General features: G+C 38.4%; 1 long non-coding RNA gene across 3 annotated transcripts in view; it reads left to right on the forward strand.

The window, feature by feature from the left end:
• The window catches only part of LOC310899360, a 90800-nt gene that overhangs the window by 51661 nt on the left and 14825 nt on the right, over positions 1-24314 (forward strand). The window contains exons 4-6 of one of the 3 annotated variants that reach the window (XR_014584239.1): positions 2233-2371; positions 3586-3925; positions 4757-4849. This is a non-coding gene — a long non-coding RNA (uncharacterized lncRNA). Of the gene's footprint in view, positions 1-2232; positions 2372-3585; positions 4645-4756; positions 4850-24314 lie in introns of those variants that run through there. The other 2 variants (XR_014584238.1, XR_014584240.1) reach the window with 2 other exon arrangements.

A 24314-nucleotide genomic window follows, 5' to 3' on the forward strand; every position in this document is an offset into this window, starting at 1 on the left:
GTCATAGCCATCTTGAGCTAATTCAAAGATAATGTTTTCACTCAGCAAGCAGTTTCTTTGCTTATGTGCACTCTCAGTTTGTTCTTCATACATTTTTCATATGATTTCAAACCCTTCAAAGAACTGATAATTGCACACAACTTCATTTTTTTTTTTTTTTTAAATCAACTGGTAAGTTGATTTGAAAAGTTGTCCAGGTTGTGATAGCCATAAAGCAGGCTATGTGTAGCCACACTGCTCCTTGTGCACTCCTGAATGTATTGTGCCTGAGGCAAAAAGTTGCAGAAGCCAGGATGCCCTACTGGTTCCATTCCTTGCATGACAAGAGGTGATAGCGTAACCCCACATAAATATGGAATAGGTGCTGGTTCACTCATCTAAGCTCCTTAATTGAGCATGTTTGTAGGTGGGATTCCTTCGGAGCAAGGTGCTGGGGCAATCGGTGACACATTTGGACTACTGAGTTTATGCAGCAAGCTGAATGACAGTACCACTACAAGGCTTTCTCATTTCAGAGGATTAGTTTATGTTGGACCAAGAGAGGCTCAAAACCTGGGTTAAGCATCTTTCTACATTTTGTACTTAGGTAAAGTGAATTATGATCTTATTTCTGAAAGCTTTTTTTTATTTTTTTTAATGATGGGCTTTATATCCTGCCTATACTTCAACATGGGCATTGTAACTTTAAGAGTTAGTACATCTGCCTTAATGTAATTTTAATGTGATGCATTTAAGAAAAAAAGGCAGTTTCACAGGTGGCTGAGAAGTAATTAACATTTGGTTACTGAAAAAACTTGTGTTAATAGAAATTTGCTTAGAGGCATACTGAAAAGTAAGCAGGACAAGCATCAAGGCTGGGTATACTTCTCTGGGATATCATAGCACATGATGAGGCAATAAATGTGTTTTTTAATGTCTTACTTGTTATTTGATATTGATGTAATTTACTTTACAGCCTCCTATTTTACAGTACCTAATATCAAATCACACATCAGTATACAGCAGCAGAATCTGAAAATGACATAATGAAGTACAAGCAGCTGTGAGATGCATCATAAACATGGCACAAAATGATGTGAAACAAATAATATTTTATAGTAGAATTATACAATTTGCTAGAGATATTTATCAGAAATACTTTCTCTGCATTGATTGTTCACAACCCAAACACTTCATGGTATAAATTAAACTATATTATATAACATATTTTCTAAACCTGAGACCACCATTAGGTACTTCTGGATTGTTTCATGGCAGATTTTACTTTGTGTGGTTGGTTTTAAATAAAAAGGGAGACAAAGCCCTGTCATAACTACACTTGGAAGAATTACAGGATGGAATAGTCAATGTTTTCCAGATTTTTTATTTTCTTTTTGTTTTCCGATGGGGGAAAGTTTACTAAGATTCTTCCATCTTTCAAAGAAAATCTATCCACCACAACCTCCTGTGGTGGAAAAAAAATCAGAAAAAAAAAATCAGAACTGAGAAAGGAAAGAAGAATTTTAGCCAGAGCAAGTTGACAACTGTATGTGGGAAAGGGCGTTGAGTGAGAGTCGTCGGGCCTTGGGATAGAATAGTAGTCTGTATGAAAAATGGTATTTTACTTAACCAGTAGTCTTGAAAAGATTGTCAGTCCTGACAACATTTATGAATATGGCTTACACAGTTCCACTTTTCTCTGGTTATGCTGCCATAAAACTTTCTTAATCAGTGGAAATTTCAAACATGGCACTGCTGCCATAAATTTTTTAAACGGTCAGTTAAATGAAGACATTCTCTTGAAGCACTTCTAGTATGTTTTAAATGTTTTTCAATGAGGAGAAGAAGAATTTATAAAATATAAAACGTTTAGAACTGATGACTGGTACAAAAATCTAAACGACTGTTTTATTTTCTGGGCAGAGCCATGTAAAGTTTCTAAATTATTAAAAGCCTGCTTTGTAATTCCCTTTAAATCTCCTGTTTTACATTTTGTTTTGAAAGAAATCTGCAACTACTGTGGCCCCCAACAGTAGTTTACTAAAATATTTTTCAACAGTTAAATTATTATGGGGTTTCTGAATGGAAGAACAATGAAAGAAAAAAAATCCATTTATTTTAGCAGAGAAAGAAAACACATTTTTGGAATAATGCGGCTAGCATTTTTTGAACATGCTATGTTACTGGAGATAAATTTATAGCACTTTACAGTCCAAGGGAGTTCAGACTCGTGCTGTTTTTTTATGGTTGTAGACCTCACCGGGCTGCTTCAGTGGTGACTATTTCTACCTGAAGATGCATGCATTTTTTCAGCTTCTTCTACCAGTGTTAGCCTTTGTGTCCAGTAGCTATGACAAATGAAGAAATTACACCTCATCAAGATGAAGTACTGGTGAGTTTTCTTCACAATGCAGACACTTCTCATTAAATCTAGGTTTCCTGCTACTGCATTCTCTTTCTCCAACTATGGAAATAATGTAATGCATATAAAAACATCAGAAGATATTCAGCTGAAAACATAATCCCTTCCATTCATATTTCTAATTTGGCTTTTGATTTCCTTCACAAGCAAAATTATATGTTGTCTGGGGAAAATACTGTTGAGATATTAGAAAGCAACCTAAATCTGAGAAGATCAAAAAACATGGCAAGCTTGTTTTTCTAAAGTCCATATTCGTTCATTTCTGAAGTATGTTAACAGGATTCTTTTTAATCTTCAGGAGTTAAGTCATGCAAAACAATGTTGTACTGTGGCATGGAAACACTTTCAAAGTGTTACATGGTTAGGAACAATATATTAAGTGTTTTCTATGACATTATTTTATAAAGACTACTAATTCATTCCCAGTTCCTCAAAGTATCAAACCGTTACTTTATTCAGCTGATAATACTTGTTCAATTTTCAATGAAAATTCTGATACAAGAAAAGACAGATGAATTGCCGAGTATTAGAGAAGCACATTCTCCTGCTTTTGGCAGTGGCTGCCAAACTGGAGACCTGTCCCATCCCCTCAGTTAGATTGGAGCTGTACTGATGCCTGATTGCTGCTAATTAAGCATTTAAAATGTTGGAGCTTCAGGCTACAAACAAAAGAAAACATCCAAGGTTAATTGTGCCTTAAAGATCGTATGGACAGATATTGCTAAATCCTTACATTATACATTCATATCAAACAATCTTCTGAAGAGCTGGCAGTCAGTATTTATATTTGCCCCATTATATCTTTGCAAATGAAATCTGAGGCACAAATAAGTAGTGCTGTATAAATAAAAGAACAACATTGCTATTTAGACGTTTCATTTCAGTTATATTCCTACTTACGTGTGCACAGCTAACAAGTCCATAGGCTACACTTTATTCAATGTATCTTTTAAATGTGGTAAGAAATAAATTTATTTGCAAGTATAATAGTTACACCAGCACTCTCCCAAAATTCAATAGCAAATTATTGTTTCAATATCATATCTATAAAAATAAAAATTCAACAACTCAGATAAAATTCATGCCAGATTCACTGTAACAACTATTGGGAATTAAACACTCTCTATTGTATTAAAGCTGTTATTTAATTGCATACCAAGTCAGTTCACGATTTTCTCTCACAGCTTCACATGTTTTGAACAGGAAAGTGAAAAAGATTGAGATAGCTTCAGTGGGACATTAAGCACCTCAAAGAAGTGGAGCACCAAAAGTAAGCCTCTATTGTCTTTCCTAAAATGAATAAAAGGAGCTAGCTTAAAATGACTCATTGCATCCAATCCAGGAGCCATACAGGAGATATGATGGCTTTACAATTAACAGTGCAAAAGACCACTGAGGTGATGTAAGGCATTTGTGGAAGATCCTGGTCATTACCCACAGTGCTGAGCAAACCATCTCTTCTGAGGGCACCAGCAGAGACATCCTTGCTGTGTCTGGCACCTGGGACAGGCAACCAGCGTGGTGGTGAGTGTCCTGTACAACATGTGTCCTCCTTAAGTTCAGGGCAATCTCTCAGCTTTGCACTGGGCCTCTCAGTCCTATTCTGTGTTGCTGTTTTATCAGCTTGATAAAGCTGCAACAGGAAACTGTGGGAAGATTTAGATCACAGCTTGTAGTCAAGAATAGTTTGGTGAGATCAACTGTGATGAATTTGAGTATCTTAAAATCAGAAATAGCTTGTGATGTATGATAATACAAATATTCTGAACATGAGTGCGTGCTGTCACTGTGTTAGATCGTGGAGGAGGTGTAATATATCATACCTTTGCTCATATTTAAACATAATTTTTGTTTAAAGCAAAAAGAAATTAGAAGAGCATCTCTGGCTGTACTTGTATCAGTACAAATGAAACAATCTGTAGTCTTTAATATGTATGGAAGCAGCCCTTTTAAGTGATTAATATAATAATATTGACTGTAATTAGTATTGTTTTTTATCAGCCTCTAATTTGGAGCACAGTGTGCCTAGTATCTTTTGCCTACAAATCTTGATTGTTCACTTAATAAAGTACCCATATAGGTCAGCCTTCATGTTGTTGCATTACTCTCCTCTGCTGCTCAAGAAACAGTATGTAATCAGAGAGTTTTACTCTTAGATTTTTCCTGATAAAGCGTGAAGAATACATAGGGGATGGCAAGTGCCTTCAAATGCATCTCATCTGAAAGCAAGTGGCAGCCCATTGCACCCGTCCTAGCGCTTGCAATCCGAACGAATTCAGTGCTGGTGGCACCAGCGGGGGCTGCTCTTTGCAGTGGCTGTAGATATATGCAGTATATATCCACTGTGCTTTTCAGGTTCCCTGGATGCCCAGCTAAGATACTTAGAAGTAATCTCTGGATGATTGCCAGACGGGATATAGTTTGTTTCCTACAGATCAATACTCTGGGCTGGAGGGACTGCGCTGGTGGTTCCTCACTTCTGCATGAGCATAATTAATTATATAGGTGAGCTCTGTGTTTAGACGTCCTTTCATCCTTGATCTGCCTAACAGGCACTCTGCTAGGGATTATCTTCCCTCCTCACTGACTAATTTAACAACAGACTTTATCTGTGTCATTTGAGATAAAGATGAGAGACACAGTGCTGTCTATTGGCACTCTGAGTTTTGTAGTGTTTTAAAAAAGTGCCTTTCTAGCATAAACTCCATTATGAAAGATACAAAGGAAGCCCCCACTGCAAGTATTCTAATCAAAGGAGAACTCCCCTGGTGCTACTGAGGACAGAAATTGTGATGAGCTCTGTTCTGCTCTAAACTACTAATTGACTTTTTCTAAAGAACACCTACTAGGAGTCTTGAAGTTTTATGGCAAATGCTAAACAGCAGCTGTTTTCTAATTGTTCTTCCCATTCTATACTCCACACAAATATCTTTTTGAATAATAAGCTGGAGACACTTCCAGTTAGAAGCAGTGCAGATCAGAGAAAACTATGTAAATCTAAGAGGATAGGTCTTAAGCCCACAGAAGACATGAAATTTATGGATGAGTTTTAATAACTCTCTCTTTAAAGTTCTTTTGACTGTTAGTATTTCCATGGCTTGTATTATGGCATGAGAGACTGACATGCTCTTATGACGAATATCTGCCTATTATGACAGAAAAAGAAGTAATTACAGTATTAAATCTGAGTTTTATATAACTAAATCACTATTTAGGTTTTTACTGCAGCGTTTTCCAACCTTAATGATTCTATGATTCTGTGGTTATTGTTAGAAAATCATCATTGATGATCATCTTGATAATTCAAGAAAATGACTAGTAACAGGACATTCTTCTAGACAAAATCAGACCCTTTATGCCAAATTCTCAAATATATTACAGCCACCATGTATAGAATCACAGAATCACAGAATCATCTAGGTTGGAAGAGACCTCCAAGCTCATCTAGTCCAACTTCTGACCTAACACTAACAAGTCCTCCACTAAACCATATCACTAAGCTCTACATCTAAACGTCTTTTAAAGACCTCCAGGGATGGTGACTCAACCACTTCCCTGGGCAGCCCATTCCAATGCGTAATAACCCTTTCAGTAAAGAAGTTCTTCCTAATATCCAACCTAAACCTCCCCTGGCACAACTTTAGCCCCTTCCCCCTCGTCCTGTCACCAGGCACATGAGAGAATAGACCAACCCCTACCTCGCTACAGCCTCCTTTAAGGTACCTGTAGAGAGCAATAAGGTCGCCCCTGAGCCTCCTCTTCTCCAGGCTGAACAATCCCAGCTCCCTCAGCCGCTCCTCGTAAGACTTGTTCTCCAGACCCCTCACCAGCTTCATTGCCCTCCTCTGGACTCATTTGAGCACCTCGATGTCCTTGGTATACGTATATGCTTCTTTGCCTACATTTGTAGTATCTTTCATTGTACTTAGCCGGTTCACTGGCTTGTGTGGGCCAGTGTAGAAATTTGTACATAGTTCTTATCCCAGGGCAAACATCTTACATATGAGTGATACCAAAATTTTTGTATTGCTCCCAAGTAGACTCCTTTTCTGTTAATAGTGGCTAGGTGTTTTACAAACATAAAAGTAGAAAATGAGTCAAAATGCTGGTGGGAGGAATACTTAAAAACGGAAGATAGGAAAGAAGAAAGAGGTTACAATTTTGAAGGTGTTCTCTCTGAATAATTTACCTAACACTTTAAATAGCTGGCCTGGTTTCAGTTCTGTCAAGTCAATTTAGATATCTTAATATATGTTTAGGAATGTAATTAAAAGTTTCATCAAAATTTTTGTATAGCTCCAAAAATATTTCTGATGAAGATGAAGGTGGTTGTAGGGGAAAACACTCCTGTGTATTTCATACAGTACGTTTTCATCAGGATAGCAGTTGGAGCCAGGTAAATCAGCTGTGACATGCTGTATCAAGTTTTATCCACAAATATGCCTTACCAAAAGACTGTTTTTAGGTCTTAAAGTGCAAAATCTAAAGATTTAACAAAAGAAAATCCTGGTGCCGCTATCTATGCATGGGCAAAACTTACCCTTGCCTGAGATGATTGGTTCCAGGGGTGACCAGCAGACCAGAGCATTACAGAGACCAAACTGCATTCTCTTTATGGACAGCCTGAATTCACCATGCCAGCAGGTCTGATCTGCACTTGCCTCAGACAACAACAGGACCTTTTGCTACGGAAACCTTTCTGTCTTGTTTTCTCCGTGGTCTGTCACGCAATTTGGCTGCAAGAGATTGAGTGGACAGGCCAGATTTGCAGGGGGTATATCCGTGCCATGGATAAATAGAGCCTGGTATGGGAGGCACTCCCTGTGGTGCATCAGCTGCTACATCACCCCAGATCTAAGACAGAGTATGTTTCAGTAGTTACACTGCGCAGGCATCTGGCAAACTTAGCTTTGGGGCTGCTCTTACACTAACTACTGTCTCATTATAACTGGAAACTGTCTCCGTTGAACCATGTCTGATCAGAGGTTCAGCGAGTGCACTGTGATAAATTGCTGCTAGGTTAGAGGTCTGGCATCTTTAACATTTATCCACTTTGGTGCGAATGACTATAAAAACCACAAGGCAATAAGGGCTCTGATTTCAAAGAGGACTGCCTGCATGAACAAGGCATGCAGGACCAGTCTCTGTGTGAACTTTTGAGCAAGGAGGCATTTTATATTAAATTGTCTTTTCCATCATCTAATCTTCTTGCCTTGGGAATTCAGTTGTGAACTGACCCCAGTCCATCATGCTATACATAAATTACTAACAGAACTTTGAAGTTGTTTCCACATTTACAGAGGAAGTTCAAAAGTATTTCCTGAAGGGATTTTCAACAGATATGTTTTGGAAATTAAAGAAAATAACAGGCAAGAGATTCAATATCCAAGTGAGTCTTGTATCAAGGAGGACAATATTACCAGTGATTCAGAGTATCCATCATGTCAAAATGTGCTAATAGGCAAACTGGCCTCCCTGCACAGTTATATATAGGTATGTGTTTATTTGTAGATATATATGTATGCTTTTACATGTATGCAGACAGGGATATAAATGACACCTGAGTATGGGGACATTACATTTGAACTTCTTCCAGATTGTGAGTATATGAAACTTGCTATATAGTTATTTTCCCTGTGTAGGTAATGGCTGTCAGTTATGCCCTCCTAACAGTGATCCCACATCAGGTTTCACACAGACAAGTCATCACACATTTTATAACAATTTCTAAAATTTAAATTATTTACATAGAGAATTCTTGTTTCTTAGGTGGGCGGCTACAGTAGTTTATAAATACTATAAAATCAGAAATAAATAATTCATGCATATTTATTTTTTAATCTGGTACTATGAAACCTTTTAATATTCGGAGTAAACATTTTAGGGATTGTTGGCATTTCTGGATTGTAGGTATCTTTTCACAGAAGTTAAGGCCTTGTTGCAGTGATGTACGTAAGCTGCATACTTAATTTTGCGCACATTCTGAACCCCACCCAAATCCTTGAAAGGCTCAGCACAAGATTGTGCTGAATTCAGTGAGAGTTAGTATGTGCTCAAGTGCTTTCCTGAACAAAAAAACAAAACTCATGCTAGGCTTTTACAGCCTCTCAAAATCCCCCCCAAATGCAGGTTTTTTGCTGCAGACAGAACATGCTGCAAGTACCATTGAAGACTTTCTTATCTTTGCTTGCATCTGCTTGCAGCTGATCCAGCACTGCTCCTGCATTCAGAGAATTTAAAGGAGGAGGAGGCATGTGGATTTCCCTCCTCCCAGCTTTTCTCATCCACAAAGCCTGATTCTCATAGAGGGAGAGCCCATCAGATGTCAGCAGATCAAACCGAGAACTTGCAGTTCTGGTTTTGCACTTCATCTTTGCAGGCCAGAATGAACAGGCTCTCATTCTTGCACAATTTGGGGTGTGCTTAATCAATTAGAAAGGAGCTTGGGTTATGTACGTTGTGCTTCTGTTGTCAAATAAAACATTCGGATTTGTTACCTGGTGTGTGATAAGCCAAATGCACAAACTAGGTTGAGATACTGTTTATTTCAGAGCTGTGCAAGTCTGGGGACCAGGTGGTGTTCCACAAGGTTGGCCCGACTCTGGACTTTCCCTGTTTTTTATACAAGTCTACACAGTCTACTCTGCAATATGAGGCTAGTATTAATGTCCTATTAAAAATTTCACTCAGGAGATGTCAAATAACTCTTGAGATGTGGTGATAGTTTTACTTCTGCTCCAAGAACCAACACTTGACATCAAAATTACCTGTTAGAAAGTGCTGCCTTTTTAGAGCAATTTGGTAAGAAAGCTTTTCTACTGAAGCAGCAATGCAAATAACAAAATGCCATGTATCTGTGATGCAGGAAACAGCAGCCCTTCTGTAACTAGCGCAGACATTTCAGGAAGTGTCTGCTGACTGTCACATTTGAAGCAAGGGTAGTCTTTTCATTTCATTTGTAGACTATGACTCTAAACACTACATTAAAGTACAGGAGATAATCATTAGGAATTTTATGAAAACTCAAAATGTAGCCTATGCGTTTGAGAACTTTTGTCCAAGACATCTGCCTTGGTCCAGATACATGCCTGCTTTTGAAACTTTTGAAGTGGTTTTTCAATTACTATGCAGAGTATTGCCATTAAGCTTATGAATGAAAACAGTTACTGTGCTATATGTGGGGTTGTCAGCTTTTCCTAAACCTTCCACTTTTTGAACTGTATTTATAGTTCTGTTTTTCAGAGCTGCCTAGTTTTCATCTCATGATGCACTGACGTACGTTGCTTGGTTAAAGGTTCTTTTCAAGGATGATGGCACATAGAGATACTGTGAAGAAAGCTAAGAAACTTACCTTAATTTTCTGTAGTCTTCATCAGGTGGGCTGTGAACGAAAATAATTTCTTCCGGTACTATGTTTTGCACTGTTTGTCTTTATTCATCCAGACATGACCTTGCAAACAGCAGTATATTTCCTTTTGACTATGAAGACAGATTGCTGCAGTTCCTTGTAGGGCTTACTAGAGAAGTTTTATTGTGCATTATGGATAAGGCAAAATGGAGTAGTGCCTCAGCTTGAGCCAGAACCGTTGTGACCCATGATAAGCTTGCTCTGTTTGCTGTATTAGTTCTTTATAAAATAATTGGTTATATGATGAATAACTGTTAGATTTTTTTGAAAGTCCTTGGTAAGGAGGAGGGATTACATTTGAAACCCTCTTTATGAAACTTTTCCTGCTTCATTCTTGTGCTTTTACACGCCTTTCATAAAGCCATTCAGTGAGTAAGTTGAAACTCAAGATATATGCAGCAGAAGCTAGCTATTGCTGGTAAAAGTGAAGAGATGGGTATTATCAGAGTTCTAACAAGCCTCTGTGGGCATTTATTTTTTTCTTTAGTGGTGCTGGCTGGTAGGATTTGGATGAAAAAGGGTATCTGGTGGATCACTCAACATAAACAGCTCAGAAAAGTCACAGGCTCAGCTAGGTTGCTGAGTGAGACTGGCCAATAAAACTGCTGGCACATGGCTACGAACAAGAAAAGCTTCTTCGTGTCTGGCATCAGGGAAAGCAGTGCTGAGAGCGGGCAGTAGCTACAGCACGAGCAGGCTAACTGGGCTGGGGAAATCCTCCAGGACAGGAGCCAGACAGGCCCAGACTCTCCTCTCCCTCCAGCCCAGGCAGGGAAGCAAGGGAGTAGGAGCAGGGTCCTGTTGTGCTCTGCCTTTCTCCCCTGGCCTCTTCCCGGCCATGGACAGCAAGTTCACCAACACTCAGGATAGGGTCTGATGCAGAGATGTCACTGCTTGCAGCAACATGGCATCTGTTTGGCAATGTCTGTTCCTTTGTCCCTAGATTGTGCTATAGCATTTCTATTAAGCCGTGAGGAGACTTGTCCTTGAACTTCTGCTGTGGAATCAAAACTAAAAAGAGAAGGTAGATTTGTAATAAAATAAACATGTAATTTAGTTATATAACAGGGAGTGATTAGGTCAGAAGGGTTAAATGCCACTACTCCTTGGAAGAGGGGTAGCAGGGTGAGCTAGCACAGTCAGCAATCAATAATCAATGACATGGCAAAGTAGGGAGGTAAGTGGTGGAAGGAAGGGTGTCAGGATAACTTGGAAAAATGGTCTAAAGTCTGGATTAGACATATATAATGATTATGGTTAGCATTTAACCTATATGATCATTTAAAGAAATTATTAATGTCTTCTTTTTTTGAAAGATTAACTTTAATAGTGTATGTATTTAAATTGCTCCAACTTTTCTGGATCTGAAGTGCTATATATAGTACAGTAAGAGTATTATTTTTGATATTTTATATGCAAGCTGGAGAAGACCTCAGGATGCTCATATCTTTCTGTGATGTTTGAAAAGTTTCAGTTTCTACACATGTGATCAGTTCTTTCCCTTTGACAGTGCTATTAATACATACGTATTCCACAATTCATGTGCGCTATATTTCTTATATTTCTTATTAATCTTGTGAATAGTATAAAGAATATGCATGTATTTACATGTATATACATACATGGGGAGGTAATTAATTCATTTGTTCTTGATTTTTCTTTTTGATTCTGCCAGACTCATCAGCATTACTTTTTGTTATTTGTTTAATAATGTTCTGATGAAAGTTGTAAAACCAGAACATTATTAAACTTATTTTTGCTTCCTTAGTAAATATATCTATAAGGTAGATGCTCTAAACAGTAGTCTCTGCATCATCTATCTTTTTACAGAGGAATGTAAAATAAAAGATTTTTCTGAAAAATAAAAGTGCTGAATTTACCTCAGCATTCTTGACATCAACCCAAGAACTCTGTGAAAGATCAGGATCCAAAATGAAGAGTTATCAGTCTGTGAAGTTTAATTCGTGAGGCGTCCCAACAGTACTATTCAAATTTTAAAAGTTATGCATTTGATTAAATATTGCACTGATGTATATGGCTTCTCTTGTCTGCCTGGAGTATCCAACCAAACCAAGAAAGATTCCTCCAAATTTAAAGCCAAATTTTTCAAATAAGCCATTTGTATATGCTAAGCATCTAGTAGTCCAACCTATTGATGCTGCTAAACTATGGAGATAATCATGATTCAGTATGTTTTTAAACCAGACATGTACATGTATTTACTGTTGAACACATATTTAAACAGTTTGCTCCTTCGTGAGACAGGTTCTGCATGAGCAAAAGAGTCCAGCCCCTCCTCACAGACTGCCTGCTGGCAGGATGGGTGGACATACATGCTGTGTACAGGCATTGTATTACAGCTTGTTCTTTTTGTATCATATCACTGCATAGAACTGGGCAGAAAAGGCCATTCTGAATGACATGCATGTTGGTAGCAGGACACTATATCACTGTATCAGGATTATCTTTTTCTTCTATTTTTCTCCTTTTATTTTTACACATATCTTCCAGTGAAGATGAGTTTTGAATGAAAGACAAAAATTTGTGAGATGTTTTGCATGACTTTTAGTGGGTGTTGACAGAAACGTCAATCTGATTCATAAACACAGAAAAATAGATTAATTTTCATCCAGAGTTGCATATAATGTACAAAATGAACTACACGGTACAGCTATTAAAATGCAATATAGTACTCATAAAATAAGAGTCTGTATTTTCAACAGCTCACGTGATAAAGGCAGGATGGATTGTGCCATGGTTTATACAGTAGTGTGTGTAATGGCCATGATTCCTCTTGCTGTGATTGTCTACATTCCTCTCGAGTTTGCAAGGTCTGTTTTGTGATTACATCTGCTTTGTACTCAGTAAAATTTGAATTTTATTAAATGTATTGGTACTCTCCCATTCTAATGTAGATTTCCAAGAATTTTGCAAAGGGAATATTGTTTACCTTATCTTCACGACCATTTTACAAAGATATTTCAGTTTGGAAGGGAAGTGTGTTTCTGACGTTCTGGATTTAAGCTCTGAAAATAGCACATTGGCTTCAGAGTCACTTGTGCCCTTTGAAATTTTTATTCCAATGCCCAATATTTATTTTTACTTGACTTAATAATTTTAAACCAGAAGGTAAATCAAAGTGAATAGTTAGATATTTGAGTTTAAATATATATTCCTAAATTAGTATAATAGGATAGGTGATTAAGAAATATGGTATAAATTGGGTATATGAGAAATGTATGTAATCATATGACATTTAGCAGTGATTATTTAATTTTAAAGCATTTACAGTGCAATTTGTGACAATTAAATTATATCACATTTGCAATTCATTTTTGAATTATAAAGTATTGTGAAGTACATGAAATTAGCATTTTTGTTTCATTTTCATGTCCATTAAGGTAAAAAAAAAAGACTATAGTAAGTGACATGTTATAATGAATTCTTTTGATATTCAGAAGAATTTTGCTGTCTTTTGATAAAGAAGTAGTCTATGATTTAGTAGATATTTTTCTGTAACTTAGCATAGGGCTACCAGAGGGCAGCTCCTGACAGATCCATTCAGCTTCTTCAGACTGTTTGAGACCCAAGGAGCTGGGACCAAAACCATGGCTCCTGTGGCACTCCTGTGAGGCAGGTGCAAGGGACTTTTGAAGCGCAGTTGCCTCCTCAATTCTTCTCTAATCTCAGGACTCAGATGGTCTTCAGCACTCTCTCTGCTCTTACTGTCTGCACTTTAGGTAGGATTTAGCACCCTGGTTTCAGGAGGATCTTTTGCGCGCCCTATAAGCTTGTCCTTCACCATGAAAGCCCTCCACTTCTGCAAGTCAACTCTGCCTTAAGGGAAGGACTGGTGGGGCCTGTCCCTTGAGCAAGGCAGAACTGTCTTCTATCTCCCAGAAAACACAAATTCCCTGTACCTTTAATACATAGACTCAGCCTGTGTATATCACAGAATGGTTAAGTTTGGAAGGGACCTCTGGAGGTCATCATATGCCTCAGAAAACTCTTTTATTTAGGAAGCTCAAGTTGCAGCCTTCTTTGCCACTCCACACACCCATGTCCCTCCCACACACCAGGACACAGGACAGGACTCCTCCTGTTTGAGGAATGCGAGTGCACCTACGCAAGGTGCAGAAAGGTGCAGAAGGGTGTTCAGCTGAGCCACCTGTGCCTGCTGTTGCCTTTGGATGCCCTTCAGCGCAGCCCCCCCCACCCCATGGCAGAGAGGCCTGCCCAGCGCGGGGCACGGCACCTTGTCCCATGTGGCTGCCCGGTCTCCTCTGCAGGCCCTGTGCGACTTTCCTCAGGAGACAGCTGACAGCAGGCATGCTGCCTCTGATAGTTTCTGTGCTTTTGGCCTGCCCTCAGTGCCTGCTGACTTCAGGCTGAGCTTTGAGAGCATGAGAGAACAAAAGCAGGTCTTTGGAGCAAACATGAAGTACTTGATAGCAGATGCCTGCTCTGAACAGCCACATCAATGGCATTTAGCCTCTTCAGCAAGCTCTTCTCTGTGCTTACTTACTTTGTACATCTACACCTCTGTCAATTAGCCTTTTATTATGCAGATTTCACTTCAGTTTACTTGGAAAATAATACTGAATAACATATTTACTGGTACTAATGAGTATTGACTTGAGATATTTCTTCTCTATTCATGCCTAATGACTTAAATAACTTCAGCAGTTTGCTAAGCTGCAGCTGGCATCTTTACTTTTGATTTTTTTTTTTCCTTCCTTCTCTTCTCCTTTGCAGGGAGAAAAATGAGTCTTAAAGGCGTTACCAGTGCTCAGGTACATGCCGGGTTTCGGGATGAAAAATAATACATCTTAAAAGCATTTAGGTGGGCAAAGTAATGCGTGCTTCCAGGATGAAAACCCTTCCTGAAAGGCCGACTGTCCCATCTGACACACCCTTTGAGTAGGTCATAACTGCTGCTGTAGGAGGCAAAATTTTTCTTTCTCTACATCCTGTCATTAGGAAGTAGGGAGTGGACCAACTGAGCTAATTCTCTTTCCTTCCCTTTTTCTCCAGTCCTTCTGCCTGTCTCTCCATTTAAGGTGAAGAGCACCTCCTGTGCTCATTTCCTCTCCTTTTCCAAGGAGGACCAGAAAGAGGGCAGGTGGGTGACAAGCCCATGACAACTTCTCCCCACCTAGCCTTGGAAGGAGGCAGGAGATGAAGAGTCCAGTGACAACTGAGATTAAGAAGGTAAAGTAGCTATACTGGAGAAAATGGGAAGGAACAGATGTGGGGAATGTACTGATATGGAAGCTGTACAGTGTAGGGAACTGCTAAATAGGTTTAATAATAGGAGTCTTACTTTTTAAAACCCCATTAAATGCTCAGCTGTAGCTGGAGTCACTGCAGATTTGAGGACTATGATCAGGAAATAATGTTTATCAGGACAAAATCAAAGAAGACTTTTTTTTCTTTTGATTAAAGAAAATGAACAGATCGTATTTTGTCCTTATGTCAAATGAGATTGCCAGAATAGTTTAATTGCTGATGAGGAAGAGTAACTTTCAGGCTTTTTTCTTGGATGCCACTAGCTGACTCACTAATTGAGAATCTATGCATTTATATGACAGGTGTTTTACCTTTGATTGATGGTATCTTCTGTTCATTTCTCTTCTGTGCCATATCTGATGGAAACACAGTTTTGATTCCTTATTTCTCTAAAATTATTCATATTTTAAGGGTAAACTCCAACTGTAAGTTCTGTTGAGCAGTTCTTAGATAAAAACCTTTACTCTCTTAACAGTGAAAACCTATATAATGAGGATTTTGATATGTTTTAAACAGAGACTTCTAATCTCTGCATTACACCTTCAAATTAGCCCCACCATTTCTGTAACATCCAGTGTCAATCTATATCCTAATACTTTCTGTAGATCATCTAGTGTAATGCTGTATTGCAGGTATCAGAACCTCAGGCTGCTGTGTTGGCCAGAGACACTCTCTGGAAGACATATCTTACAGGACCCCATAGGCATCTTATGAAAGACAGTAGTAGCAAATTAAAGCAGTCTGATGCACTGTTAATGACATAGCTAAAGAACAATTAACAAGAACAAGCATGGAAGAAGAAAATCCATTTGAATGATGTGCAAAGAGAGGAATTTTGAAAAATTGGAGCTGCTCTGACATACTACATGAATATTAGTTAGACTCCTGTCAGCAAAATAAGAGTAAGAGCAGAGAAAAATGTAGTGATACAAAAAAATGTAGGCCTGTAGTGATATGCACCAATTGAACTATTCTGACACCGGTGTTTGACCAAGTTCTTGTGAAATAGCATTGACAATTCTGAGTATGTGTGTATGGACAACTGTTACAAATATTATAAAACAAAATAGGAATAACCAATTCTGTTTCTCTGTTGTATTTTCTCTTACTAGCAATCCACACAGTGTGATGTAATCTGTTCTTTCTCAATGCATAACATTTTGAGAGGAAGAAGTACGTGAAAAGTGTATTCTTCAAGAGATCTGTAATTTGTTGTCTGAATTTCACATAGGGAATACTTTCATGTCACATACACAAAATATTTATATATATTCATTCAGGCTGAGTGTTTAAAACCAAACAACATATCAAATCATTTAATTAAGAATCAGAAAACATACTGTTTAACAAAATGCTTTGTAAATACTGCAAGAAATGGGAAGTGGCCAAATTTCTACAAATTTCAACATGGCCTGTAGTCTTTGTTCAGTCAAAATTCCTACGAAATTACTGGGAATTGTGACAAATCAGGACTGGGGGGAGAAATCCTGTCATTAGAAGAGGCATTATTTGCTAGAGTGGCAGCAACATTTAATCACAGAACACAAACCAAAGATAGGAAAACTATGTGCAGTTAAACTGAGTGCTCAGATTTTATGTGAAAGTAGGTCTATTTTAGATACAAATCACAGAGGATGTGGAAAAAGGAGAAACAAGACAAAACTGTTGTCACTCTCATGAATAGTTTCAGTTCTAACTGTACATGTGTGGTTTCTCAAAGGATTTAAGTCTGCAGATGGCCCTTCACCTTTCTGTTGAGCACTCTCACAGATGATGCTTTGAAGGAACAAGTTAAACAAAGGTTGTAATGAAGCACAGATTTATACATCATGAGTTATGCTTAACATCCATCTTTCCACTGGAAATAAATTTCATGGTGCTAGGGGTTTCAGCTGAGTCCTGATTTATCCACAGGTAGCAAGTTCTGGCATACCTTGATGTGGGTTGTCAGGGCAATGATTATATATTTCCGTAAATCCATCATCAATTGCTTTTATGAAGGCTTGGTGTCTGTGTAGTATGGGGGGAAAATTGTTTCAGGGTAGATAGATACAAGTGTATTAATTAGCAAAAGCTGCAGACTTTGGAAGATGATGGCCTTATAATAAAACAAAGCCTCAATATAAAGCAGAGGCTGTAACCTTTCTGGTCATTCTCTGAATAGGAATGTGTTTCCTAGAGGTCGCTACTAGAGGTCACTTGCTATTCATATAGCTAACAAATTATAAACAAAAAATGGACCCTTTTACACATTGAAATTTAAAGGATTAATTAATTAATTGGTTGCGAATATTGCAGTTTTAATCTTTCCCTGTCATCTGGGGCTTCATGTTGTTAACTGATAAGAAATCAAAAATCAGTCATTGAGTCCCAAGTAGAAAAAATCCATGTGTTCATTTGTGTTAAATCAATACAGCTTCATTGATGCTGATAAGTACTTTATGTCACATAAAGAACTGTCACATAAAGGCCTGTTTACCCTGGAAAACATAATTGTTTTTCAGTAGCAGTTAAATAATTTACAGATCCAGAATCCTCCATGGTGGATCAGGTAGTCAGAATATTCTTTCTCATCCTGTATGTACTTTGAATCTTTATTTGGCTGAGATATATTAAAAAATAAAGGTGGAAGAAAAGAAAAGGCAATTAGACTCTTTTAGCAGGCAAAACACAGAGCCCTTCCCTCACGCTGACTGCTCAAGCAGTTCCTCGCAGCACATTCAGTCGCAGAATCTGTCCTTACTCAGACACTGTCTCTCACTGAAAGATGCTCTTACACCTTGCCATCTGTCATGTGCCGCCTGCTCCCACGTTAAAAATGGCTCCCCCAGTATAGTCAAATTTGACAGTTATTTCCACTGAGATTGGTGATGGAATAAGCTTTGGAAATGCGTTCCTTTTCTCACGTCTTTCCTTGGATTGATAGCGTCTCACTTTCATATGTAGCCCTAGTGACTTTGTTGGGACTGCTAAAGGATGAAGACTGATGCACATAAAAGTTGTGCCTGAACCTTGTTATTAACTAACAGTGTAGAACAGCTTTGCTTTAAACTTTCCTTTTTCTATTAAACTTGGTAGAGTTGCTCCTCTTTACTAGAAAACCATGCATGTTAATTGGACACTGTTGTACCATTTTCGGGAATATGTAGCAATGATAATGGAGAAAGAGTGAGTAAGAAGGCAAGAAATATAGAACTGTCTGCAAAGATAGTGGCATACTGTATGCTTTCATGAGAAACAACAAAATTACAACATTGTCAATTGCATAGTTTTACTGGGATCTATCAGCTACAACACAAATACTAAGCTGAGAGCCCATACCCCTCTTTTCCCAATCAAATATGAACTTGCAAATACTAATCTTTTTTTTTTTTTTTCTGGTAGAATAACAAATTGAGATATGTTAGTACAAATTAGCAACTTCAGTGACTTCTGAAACATTTTTGAAATGTTCCATTGTCACTGTGATGCTAATTTTATGCTCAGTCTTCATCTCATTTCCCGGATAATCGGAGTGTTTGTATCTCAGAGCTGCAATAGCTAAACCTCTCAGCAAGCATCAGTGCCACAGGTTGCTCTGCAGTTCCGTGTGCACCAGCTGCAGCACATCTTCAGGGAATGCTGTGGACAGATTCATTCCCCCACCAGTATCTGCGGATGTCTCCAGCACTCCTATCAGCCAGACTCTCAGGTGCCTTGGCCTTTTTGGTGGTCGAGGATTCCTCTCTGGAAAAATGTCCAGAATTAATAGGCAGATTAAAAGGGCACACTCTCAGATATTGATTGCTTAGCTGTGTGAATTGCAAAATAAGAAACAGCATACTAAACTAGATGGCTATTTGGCTGCCACGATCCCACGTAGGACATCTAGGTAAAAATATTAGAGCACATTCAAAGATGTTTTGGATTTGTTGTGATTACAACAGATCTGTGGTGCACTGGGTATACTCCACATATCCAGATTGTCATGCATGCCTGACTTTAAATGTGTTATAAGAATTTGAGGTAACTAAGGAACTGTCTTGGTGTGGAATAAGAAAATAAATTCTTCGGTGATTGGAAAACATGGGTCCAAACCTTGCTGGCTGGAGCCTCTGTTAATGCTCTGAGAAATATCTGGAAATCTAAAGCAAATATATGAAGCCCGCAGGCTTTCTGCAATAGTTTTGGGAGTACATGTTTTCAAAAGCCTTGCTGAAGACTTCTTTAGATTGTGCATGTCTGTCTGTACTTTCCATGTAGGTAGGGTTGTCAATAGCATGCTTGACCTTACTACCTACTTGCTTTGAGCTTATGCTAGCCAGACAAGCTGACAGGAAACCCGTTTCTTCAGCTGGGGCCTTCTGTCAGAGAAGGATTTTATAGGGCATTACTGCTATTCCCTGTGACTGTGCAGTTCTCCCAGCTGCAAGAACTGCACTGAATGTTCAGACGCAGGAAGGGACAGTGGGGTTTCACAGAGTAATGCTAGCTGTTAGGAATAATTATATTTTTCCACTCGGGGAAAATGTTCTAGGCTATCTCAGGTATATCTAAGAGTTTTCATCTAGGTTTCTTTCTAAAGAAGCTCATCTGTTTTCTGTTAGCTCCATGCCTGGCCTAGGAGCACAGCAAGCATTGTGTGAATTCCAATTTCCCAGTGTGGATATTCTAGAAAATGGAGAGAATGCTACAACGTGGGTCTTTTCTGTGTTAAATCAGCAGAGGTTCAGATCTTCCAGTTAAAGACTTCAAACTTGCTTCTCTTAGCTTGAACAGTTTATCATAGGGAAAATTTCTATCAGTGTTTGCTGTCATAAATGTAACAAAGAAAATTGTTGGTCGGATACTTCAGCTGCTATATGGTGATGTAACCCTGTAGGAACTCTGTGAAATCTTGCTGGTTTACAGCAACTGGTGATTTTAGGTGGTAGTCACTGCAATGTGTAGTTATATGATTGTGTCCTTTTATAGTCTTGTCAAGAAGGCATTTCTAGTAGCATCACAAGTTGTTCAGAGAAACCTGCCAGACTCTCGGTGCATCTGAAAGAATATTTAGAAATATTCATGTTCATCATCCTGTATTAATTCAGGCATGCAATGCTTGACTTGTTTGTGTGATTAACTGTTGTTAAGACTTTGTACTGTCACAGAATGAAGTGCTTAGTATACTTTTTTGACTCAAGGAGAGGATTGCTTCTATTAGAAGGCAATGTGAGCAAATAGTAGAGGCAAGATTAATGCATCACCATAATCTGCAGTTATTAACAAACATAAAAAAGCTACAGAGAGCTGGAGCATGAGTAGTTTTTAAAGCAAAGGCAGTAAAATTTTCTAAATGTCTTTTTGGATAGAATACAGATTGCTATCCTTTTGTGGAAATCGTGTTGTTCTTAATACTTGTTTTTTTTTTTTTTTTTTTTTTTTTTTTGTATTCCACTGCCATTGCTGCTCTTTGGAATGACAGTCCAGAGTCATACTGCCATAGGGCCTCTTTAAGTGGAAAAGAGAGACCTTTTCCTTCCAGATGGCTTCTGTACCCACGGACAGTCACACTGGGCAAACTGTGATGGGAGACTAGGTAGCATTGAGCAAGATTGTGCAGCTGGAACACCTAATTCGAGTTCTGTGGGCTGCTGACAACCTTCTGGCTGCTGTAGGCAAAGCTGTCCCATATCAATAAAGCTCCTAAAGTAGATGGCAGATCTGTGAGGGACAAAAATGCTGTGCAGTTATCTTTGTCTTTGTGGCTGTGCCTTTTGGTTGGCTTCTCTCTGATTTGTGATCTGTTACTTCTGGAAAATATCTTATGGAATAATACTTCATCTGCTTTGGAAACTTAACAAGTTACCTCAACAGCTTTGTCAGTGTATCACAAGTAATCTTTCTGGGTCTTCTGTTAGCTTTTAAATCAGACCCCACTTAGGGATGCATTTGGATAACCCATGAGAGATGGCTTTGCCTTTGAGAAATGAATTTATGTCTGATAAAAAGTTGCCCCAAAATCTGTCCAGTGTTTTTACTGTGAAAGCCTCTGAAAATCAAAGCTCCTTTCTTCACTTTTTGTTTCAGAGCCTTGTCTTTTCTTTGAGATATTCAAGTTAGTGTTTATATGATCTTTGTAGTTTCCCACTGTTGCAGGCTAGTAAGAATAATTTTACATTTTAAGCACTATTTGTTTGTTTTCTTTCTCTCTGCATGGCATCATTCTTTATTAGATCTTGTTATGTCCTGGAACAGCATCTAAAGAAATGCTATGAGGTATTTTAATGACGTAAGTGACAGTTTTGGCCTTATGTCTCATTATCTGAAAGACAGCATCTCTAGCAGAACAGACATATCTCATCCTGCCAAGGCCCAATGTCGAACATAATGTGTGAAAGAGACTCAAAATGAGGAGAATGGATCTCATTCTTGCTTAAAATGCAATGAATTTTAGTCCTTTAGGGTGAATGACTGTATTTTATAATTCCGGTTGTAGAGATAATCAATAATTTCAAGTGACTGAAGTGACAGGGCAGTACATTTGTGTGAAAAGTGAGTCATTTGGGGAATAAACATGAGTGAGATCACTCAGAATGAGGTGCACGAGCCCACAGCCTGAGTTACTGGTTCAATATCCAGGCAGTAGAGTGCAAGGGCTTCCTTCATGCATGTCATATGGCAGAGATGCTAGAAAATGTGATTGAAAGCTTTGAAACTGTTTAGATCTGACTCTGGAGAGGAGACTGTAGAAACTCTGGTACCTTGTTTTTACTGTCTGGCCTGTCCGCAGTATCTTCCAGAACTGGAGACCTAGAAGCTGTGGGGTGCCCAGGCGAGGGGCAGCTGTGTGGTTTGTGAAACATGGTGCCGAGGACTCGAGGGCCTTTGCAGTCACCCCGCCACGAGATCCTGCTGGCTGCGGGATCCCAGCCCCAGCACGGATGCACGAAAAGGCAGGTGTGTTAGTGCCTGAATGCTGACGAGTAAGACTCATGTTCTGCTCTTAGGGCTAAGAATATCCATTTATCTCAACAGATGCAGGGGCTGGAAGCTTGCGGAGGTGGTTTGTTTTGCTGTAGGGCTTCAAAAATATATATAAATCACATTTGGTTCAAATTTGGTAGTAAAATTTAAATTTGAACCTATCTTTTTGAACAGATCTTTGAAGTGTCACTTTTTACAAAGACCTGAATTCTAATTTAAGAGAGCCCTGCTATGTCCTACAATGTCTGGTGAGGTCACAGAGGGAGAGTGGCTGCAGGTTATTGATTTCTGGACCTAAAGAACGTTCAATAATTATTATCAGTAGTTCACAGATCACAAAACACCTGCTGATTAACTTCCTTATCTGAAAGCCGTTCCTTTTCATGCTGTAAATGATATCTAGCACTCCCTGAAGGGGTCTATAGTTTATAGATTTTATAAGTGAATGAGAGAATGAATGCATTATTTTCTTGCCTTTTTGTGATGCTGTTAAGTTATTCACAGAATGTTCCATTTTAATATAATTTATGCTTTTACCAGCATTTTAACATTTCACTGTAGAAGAAAAAAAATGAGGCTTTTATCATTCATATTGAAAAAAGCTTAAGCCTTAATCCACTCAGAGTCAGTAACTGTTATTTGATCTTAAAGGATGGTACTCATAAACTATAGAAAGGCAAAGGCTAAAATATTCTTTATGGTGTAAATGTTACAGTGCATCTCATATTTATCGAAGGGACCATCATTATGCAGAGCCATTATAGCAGATATTCGTGGCACTGTATCAAGCAGCATCTCTGAATTTCATATTAACTCTGTGAGCCTGAATGAAGTACCTGTATCTTTCCATTATATTCCACTTTTCCTCCTATTTAAATCAACTCCCTCTGGAAGACTGTGTTGGTGCATAAATATGTACAGCTGCAGCAAAGGAATTAATGAAAACCATAATCATGGAAAGGAGTCTGTGTAGGGTCAGGTTGAGTAATCAGAAAGTGTACATGTTGTTTTTTCTATGATTTTTCATAGTGTATTGTGTACAATCCTCTGTCCATACATTTGACTGATATATAACAGTGTTCCAGGTACTTTTAAACTAATTTTTAAGAAAGTACAGATTAATGTTTGCTCCTTATTCAAAAGGATGCTTCACATTTTTTCTACTGATTATTAGTGTGAAGCAGTTACAAACCTGACAAAACAGCGAAAGTACAGATTTCTCACAGGTTTAGGAATCCCCAGTTTTTCTGATGTTGGTTATCAGTCGGAAGAGCTGAATTAATAAATATAAACAAATGAAAGTTGTTTATTGACATTTTCTTGAAAGTCTTATTCTCATGTTGGTACCTGGGGAAATGAGTCAAAGGCAGGCAAACGGAGAAAGGAATATAGGCTCTTTAAGGTAGCTCCTTTATTGAATCAACCTCGTAACACTGCAAAACTTCCATAAACCAGGTCCAGGGAAGGGAGTGCGCAGTTGTAGATTAACTGTTAATTTTTACCTGATGTTTTGAAACATTCTAAGATTTCTATACCCTCATTTTCCTCAGATGTATTTTTTGATGCTCAGTGGTGTCACTGCATTGCTACATAAGGGTTTATTAACCGAATTAGAACAAATTCAAACATTTGAAGCTTGGAAGAAGGTGTTACTGACAGCGGCTAAAATATATTTAGGCACCCTTTAAAAATTTGTCACATTGGGATTTTCATAGAGATGGAAACAGTTCCTGCTACAGGACTGCAGTTACCTGTTCCAACTGTTACTAGTTATCACTTGTAGTGTTTATATACTGTTTGGGGGGGAAAAAAAGTAAAAAAAAACAAAAAAAAAAAACAAAAAAAAACCCATCTATTCCCTGCTGTTGGGTAAAACAACCTATATAATTTCTGAGAATTACTAATATTCTCTCCAAAATGTGCTGTTATTTCAATCATGAAATTACATGCTCTTCTGAGTTTATTCCTAATTTTTGGCATTGCATTAGGGGAGAGAGGGTGTCTCAGAAATCAGTGCCTCACTTGGCCTGCCCACCCTTTCCCAAATGGCCAGCTGGCTTGAACTCACCGAGTGTTAATAAAAGAATAAGCTTATGGTACACAAGACCTGGAAAACTAAATATTTGCTCTTATTTTAGGCAAGGCATTAGGTGAAGAATTTGTAAATGTTCATCTAGAAATGAAACATTGCTGCTCGCCTGAATGGCACCCTCCACAACCAGGCCTTGGCTTTACGTGTCTCAGAGAATTGCTTGTGCTTTGGAGAAG

Source organism: Anser anser (genome assembly GCF_964211835.1).
Source record: "Anser anser genome assembly, chromosome: 4".
Taxonomy (NCBI): domain Eukaryota; kingdom Metazoa; phylum Chordata; class Aves; order Anseriformes; family Anatidae; genus Anser; species Anser anser.